Below are 7,130 nucleotides of genomic sequence, written 5' to 3'. Positions count from 1 at the left end.
TAAAACCCTATTGTTACTACCGACTACATAGGAAGGGGCCTATAGATCTTGAGAAATATAAGCCAGACCAAGGAACTATCTGAAAATGAACTGAATCCACACTGCCCGCAACAACACCAGAGAAAGTCCCAGATGTATTTTTACTATTTTTATGATTATTCATTATTTTTAATTTTTTAAGTCCTCTATTACTCCTTTAATTTTCATTTTTATAACCTACTATTACTTTGCCAAAAAAGACCCTATTTTTTAAAGCAACTTCATATATACATATATATATACAAAATATAATTTTTGTGACTATTTTTTTTTCTTTTTTTACCCTTCTTTTCTTTAATATTGTATTTTTGAAAACCTAAACTCTACTCTAGATTTTTAATCTTTGCTTTTTGGTATTTGTTATCAATCTTGTACCATTAAGAACCAAATCTTCAGTACCCATTTTTATTTGGGAGCAAGATAACTGGCTTGACTGCTCCCTCCCCCTTTGGACTCTCCTTTTTCTCCACCAGGTCACCTCTGTCTCCTCCCTCCCCCTTCTCTTCTCTACCCGACTCTGTGAATCTCTGTGTGTTCCAGACTGTAGAGAACACTTAGGGAACTGATTACTGGCTGGATCTCTCTCTTTTTGATTCCTCCCTTTTATTCTCCTAGCCACTTCTGTCTCCTTCCTCCCTCTTTTCTTTTCTGTATAACTCCGTGAACATCTCTGAGCGATCCAGACTGTGGAGCACACCTGAGGAAGTAATTACTGGCTAGCTTGCTCTCTCATCTTTTGATGCCACCTCGTCTCATCCTGGTCACCTCTATCTCCCTCCTCCTTCTTCTCTTCTCCATGTAACTCTGTGAACCTCTCTGGGTGTCCCTCACTGTGGAGAAACTTTCCATCTTTAACCTAGATGTTTATAAATGGTGCTGTATATAAGGAGAAGTCTTGAGACTACTGTAACAATAAGACTGAATACCGGAAGCAGGAGGCTTAAGTTCAAATCCTGAGAACACCAGAGAACTCTTGACTCCAGGGAACATCAATCGACAGGAGCTCATCAAACGCCTCCGTACCTACACTGAAACCAAGCACCACCCAAGGACCAACAAGTTCCAGAGCAAGACATACCATACAAATTCTGCAGCAACACAGGAACACACCCCTGAGCTTCAATATACAGGCGGCTCAAAGTTACTCCAAAACCATTGACATCTCATAACTCATTACTGGACACTTCATTGCACTCCAGAGAGAAGAAATCCAGCTCCACCCACCAGAACACCGACACAAGCTTCCCTAACCAAGAAACCTTGACAAGCCACCTGTACAACCCCACCCACAGCGAGGAAACTGTACAATAAAGAGAACTCCACAAACTGCCAGAATACAGAAAGGCCACCCCAAACCCAGCAATATAAACAAGATGAAGAGCAGAAGGATACCCAGCAGGTAAAGGAACAGGAGAAATGCCCAACAAACCAAACAAAAGAGGAAGAGATAGGGAATCTACCTGATAAAGAATTCGGAATAATGATAGTGAAAATGATCCAAAATCTTGAAATCAAAATGGAATCACAGATAAATAGCCTGGAGACAAGGACTGAGAAGATGCAAGAAAGGTTTAAAAAGGACCTAGAAGAAAGAAAAAAGAGTCAATATATAATGAATAATGCAATCCTACAGCTAAGTCTCTTCAGTCCTGTCAGACTCTGTGCATCCCCAGAGATGGCACCCTACCAAGTTCCTCTGTCTCTGGGATTCTCCAGGCAAGAACACTGGAGTGGGTTGCCATTTCCTTCTCCAATGCATGACAGTGAAAAGTGAAAGTGAAGTCACTTAGTCGTGTTCGACTCTTTGTGATCCCATGGACTGCAGCCGACCAGGCTCCTCCATCCATGGGATTTTGCAAGCAAGAGTACTGGAGTGGGGTATCATTGCCTTCTCTGAAATAATGCAATAAATGAGATGAAAAACACCCTGTAGGCAACAAATAGTAGAATAATGGAGGCAGAAGATAGGTTTAGTGAAGTAGAAGATAGAATGGTAGAAATAAATGAATCAGAGTGGAAAAAAGAGAAACAAATTAAATAAAATGAGGACAATCTCAGAGACCTCCAGGACAATATTAAATGCCCCAACATTCAAATCATAGGAGTCCCAGAAGAAGAAGACAAAAGAAAGACCATGAGAAAATACTTGAGGAGATAATAGTTGAAAACATCCCTAAAATGGGGAAGGAAATAATCAAGTCCAAGAAACCCAGAGTCTCAAACAGGATAAACCCAAGACAAAACACTCCAAGACACATATTAATCAAATTAACAAAGATCAAACTCAAAGAACAAATATTAAAAGCAGCAAGGGAAAAACAACAAGTAACACACAAGGGAATTCCCATAAGGATTACAGCTAGTCTTTCAGTAGAAACTCTTCAGGCCAGGAGGGAATGGCAAAACATACTTAGAGTGATGAAAGAGAAAAATCTACAACCCAGATTACTGTACCCAGCAAGGAACTCATTCAAATATGAAGGAGAAATCAAAAGCTTTACAGACAAGCAAAAGCTGAGAGAATTCAGCACGACCAACCAGCTCTCCAACAAATGCTAAAGGATCTTCTCTAGACAGGAAAAACAAAAAGGTGTATAAACTTGAACCCCCAAAGATAAAGTAAATGGCAATGGGATCATACTTATCAATAATTACCTTAAATGTAATTGGTTTGAATGCCTCAACCAAAAGACAAGACTGGCTGAATGGATACAAAAACAAGACCCCAATATATGTTGTCTACAAGAGACCCACCTCAAAACAGGGGACACATACAGACTGAAAGTGAAGGGCTGGAAAAAGATATTCCACACAAATATAGACTAAAAGAAAGCAATAGTAGCAATACTCATATCAGATAAAATAGATTTTAAAACAAAGGCTGTGAAAAGAGACAAAGAAGGACACTACATAATGATCAAAGGATCAATCCAAGAAGAAGATATAACAGTTATAAATATATATGCACCCAACATAGGAGCACCACAATATGTAAGACAAATGCTAACAAGTATCAAAAGGGAAATTAACAGTAACACAATAAAAGTGGGAGACTTTAATACCCCACTCACACCTGTGGATAGATCAACTAAACAGAAAATTAACAAGGAAACACAAACTTTAAAAGGTACAATAGACCAGTTAGACCTAATTGATATCTATAAGACATTTCAGCCCAAAACAATAATTTTCACCTTTTTCTCAAGTGAACACGGAACCTTCCCCAGGTAGAGCACATTCTGGGCCATAAATATAGCCTTGGTAAATTAAAAAAAAAAAAATTGAAATCATTCCAAGCATCTTTTCTGACCACAATGCAGTAAGATTAGATTTCAATTACAGGAGAAAAACTATTAAAAATTCCAACATATGGAGGCTGAACAACACGCTGCTGAATAACCAACAAATCACAGAAGAAATCAAAAAAGAAATCAAAATGTGCATAGAAACGAATGAAAATGAAACACAACAACCCAAAACCTGTGGACACTGTAAAAGCAGTGCTAAGGGGGAAGTTCATAGCAATACAGCATACTCAAGAAACAAGAAAAAAGTCAAATAAATAACCTAACTCTACACCTAAAGCAACTAGAAAAGGAAGAAATGGAGAACCCAGGGTTAGTAGAAGGAAAGAATATTAAAAATTAGGGCAGAAATAAATGCAAAAGAAACAAAAGAGACATAGCAAAAATCAACAAAGCCAAAAGCTGTTCTTTGAAAGGATAAATAAAATTGACAAACCATTAGCCAGACTCATCAAGAAATAAAGGGAGAAAAATCAATCAATAAAATTAGAAATGAAATGGAGAAACAGAACAGACAATACAAAAATACAAAGGATCATAAGAGACTACTATCAGCAAATATATGCAATAAAATGGACAAATGTGGAAAAATGGACAAATTTTTAGAAAAGTACAACTTTCCAAAACTGAACCAGGAAGAAATAGAAAATCTTAACAGACCCATCACAAGCATGGAAATTGAAATCTTCCAGCAAACAAAAGCCAGGTCCAGATGGCTTCACAGCTGAATTCTACCAAAATTTAGAGAAGAGCTAACACCTATCTACTCAAACTCTTCCAGAAAATTGCAGAGGAAGGTAAACTTCCAAACTCATTCTATGAGGCCACCATCACCCTAATACCAAAACCTGACAAAAATGCCACAAAAAAAAGAAAACTACAGGCCAATATCACTGATGAACATAGATGCAAAAATCCTTAACAAAATTCTAGCAATCAGAATCCAACAACACATTAAAAAGATCATACACCATGACCAAGCGGGCTTTATCCCAGGATGCAAGGATTCTTCAACATCCACAAATCAATCAATGTAATACACAATTAACAAATTGAAAAATAAAAACCACATGATTATCTCAATAGATGCAGAGGGAACTTTTTGACAAAATTCAACATCCATTTATGATAAAAAAAAAAAAAATCCAGAAAGCAGGAATAGAAGGAACATACCTCAACATAATAAAAGCTATATATGACAAACCCACAGCAAACATTATCCTCAATGGTGAAAAATTGAAAGCATTTCCCTAAAGTCAGGAACAAGACAAGGGTGCCCACTTTCACCGCTACTATTCAACATAGTTTTGGAAGTTTTGGCCACATCCATCAGAGCAGAAAAAGAAAGAAAAGGAATCCAAATTGGAAAAGAAGAAGTAAACTCTCACTGTTTACAGATGACATGATCCTCTACATAAAAAACCCTAAAGACTCCACCAGAAAATTACTAGAGCTAATCAATGAATATAGTAAGTTGCAGGATATAAAATCAACACACAGAAATCCCTTGCATTCCTATACACTAATAATGAGAAAATAGAGAAATTAAGAAACAATTCCATTCACCAACAAAAAGAATAAAATACTTAGGAATATATCTACCTAAAGAAACTAAAGACCTATATATGCTGCTGCTAAGTTCAGTCGTGTCTGACTCTGTGTGACCCATAGACAGCAGTCCACCAACTAGGCAAGAACACTGGAGTGGGTTGCCATTTCCTTCTCTAATGTATGAAAGTGAAAAGTGAAAGTGGAAATTGCTCAGTCGTGTCTGACTCTTAGTGACCCATAGACTGCAGCCTGGCTCCTCCATCCATGGGATTTTATTACTGGAGTGGGGTAGAAGACCTATATATAGAAAACTATAAAAAACTTGGTAAAGAAATCAAAGAGGACACCGATAGATGGAGAAATATAACATGTTCATGGACTGGAAGAATCAATATAGTGAAAATGAGTATACTACCCAAAGCAACCTATAGATTCAATGCAATCCCTATCAAGCTACCAACAGTATATTTTTCACAGAGGTAGAACAAATAATTTCACAATTTATATGGAAATACAAAAAAACCTCGAATAGATAAAGCAGTCTTGAGAAAGAAGAATGGAACTGGAAGAATCAACCTGCCTGACTTCAGGCTCTACTACAAAGCCAGTCATCAAGACAGTATGGTACTGGCACCAAGACAGAAATATAGATCAATGGAACAAAATAGAAAAACCCAGAGATAAATCCATACCTATGGACACCTTATCTTTGACAAGGGAGGCAAGAATATACAATGGATTAAAAACAATCTCTTTAACAAGTGGTGCTGGGAAAACTGGTCAACCACTTGTTAAAGGATGAAACTAGAACACTTTCTAACACCATACACAAAAATAAACTCAAAATGGATTAAAGATCTAAATGTAAGACCAGAAACTATAAAACTCCTAGAGGAGAACATAGGCAAAACCTCTCCGGAAATCACTGCAGGATCCTCTATGACCCACTCCCAGAATACTGAAAATAAAAGCAAAAATAAACAAATGGGACCTAATCAAAATTAAAAGCTTCTGCACCACAAAGGAAACTATAACCAAGGTGAAAGACAGCCTTCAGAATGGGAGGAAATAATAGCAAATGAAGCAAAATGACAACCAATATCGAAAATATACAAGCAACTCCTGCAGCTCAATTACATAAAAATAAACGACCCGAATCAAAAAATGGGCCAAAGAACTAAAATACATTTCTTCAAAGAAGACATACAGATGGCTAACAAACACATGAAAAGATGCTCAACATCACTCATTACCAGAGAAATGCAAATCAAAACCACAATGAGGTACCATTTCACACCAGTCAGAATGGCTGTGATCTAAAAGTCTACAAGCAATAAATACTGGAGAGGATGTGGAGAAAAGGGAACCCTCTTACACTGTTGGTGGGAATGCAAGCTAGTCCAGCCACTATGGAGTACAGTGTGGAGATTCCTTAAAAAACTGGAAGTAGAAATGCCTTATGACCCAGCAATCCCACTGCTGGGCATACACACCGAGGAAACCAGAATTAAAAGAGACACGTGTACCCCAATGTGCATTGCAGCACTGTTTATAATAGCCAGAACATGGAAGTAATCTAGCTGTCCATCAGCAGATGAATGGATAAGAAAGCTGGTACATATATACACAATGGAGTATTATTCAGTCATTAAAAGTATACATTTGAATCAGTTCTAATGAGGTGGATGAAATTGGAGCCTATTATACAGAGTGAAGTAAGCCAGAAAGAAAACACCAGGAAACCAGAATTGAAAGAGACACATGTACCCCAATGTTCATTGCAGCACTGTTTTATAATAGCCAGGACATGGAAAACAACCTAGATGTCCATCAGCAGATGAATGAATAAGAAAGCTGTGGTACCTATACACAATGGAGTATTACTCAGCCATTAAAAGAATGCATTTGAATCAGTTCTAATGAGATGGATGAAAACTGGAGCCAATTATACAGAGTGAAGTAAGCCAGAAAGAAAAACACCAATACAGTATACTGACACATATATACGGAATTTAGAAAGATGGTAATGATGACCCTGTATGCGAGACAGCAAAAGAGACACAGATGTATAGAACGGACTTTTGGACTCTGAGAGAGAGGGAGGTGGGATGATTTGGGAGAATGGCATTGAAAGATGTATACTATCATGTAAGAAAACGAAGTGCCAGTCTGTGTTCAATACAGGATACAGGATGCTTTGCTCTGGTGCATGGGGATGATCCAGAGAGATGATAT

Source organism: Capra hircus (assembly GCF_001704415.2).
Source record: "Capra hircus breed San Clemente chromosome X unlocalized genomic scaffold, ASM170441v1, whole genome shotgun sequence".
Lineage (NCBI taxonomy): Eukaryota > Metazoa > Chordata > Mammalia > Artiodactyla > Bovidae > Capra > Capra hircus.
This window is presented reverse-complemented; position numbering follows the sequence as displayed.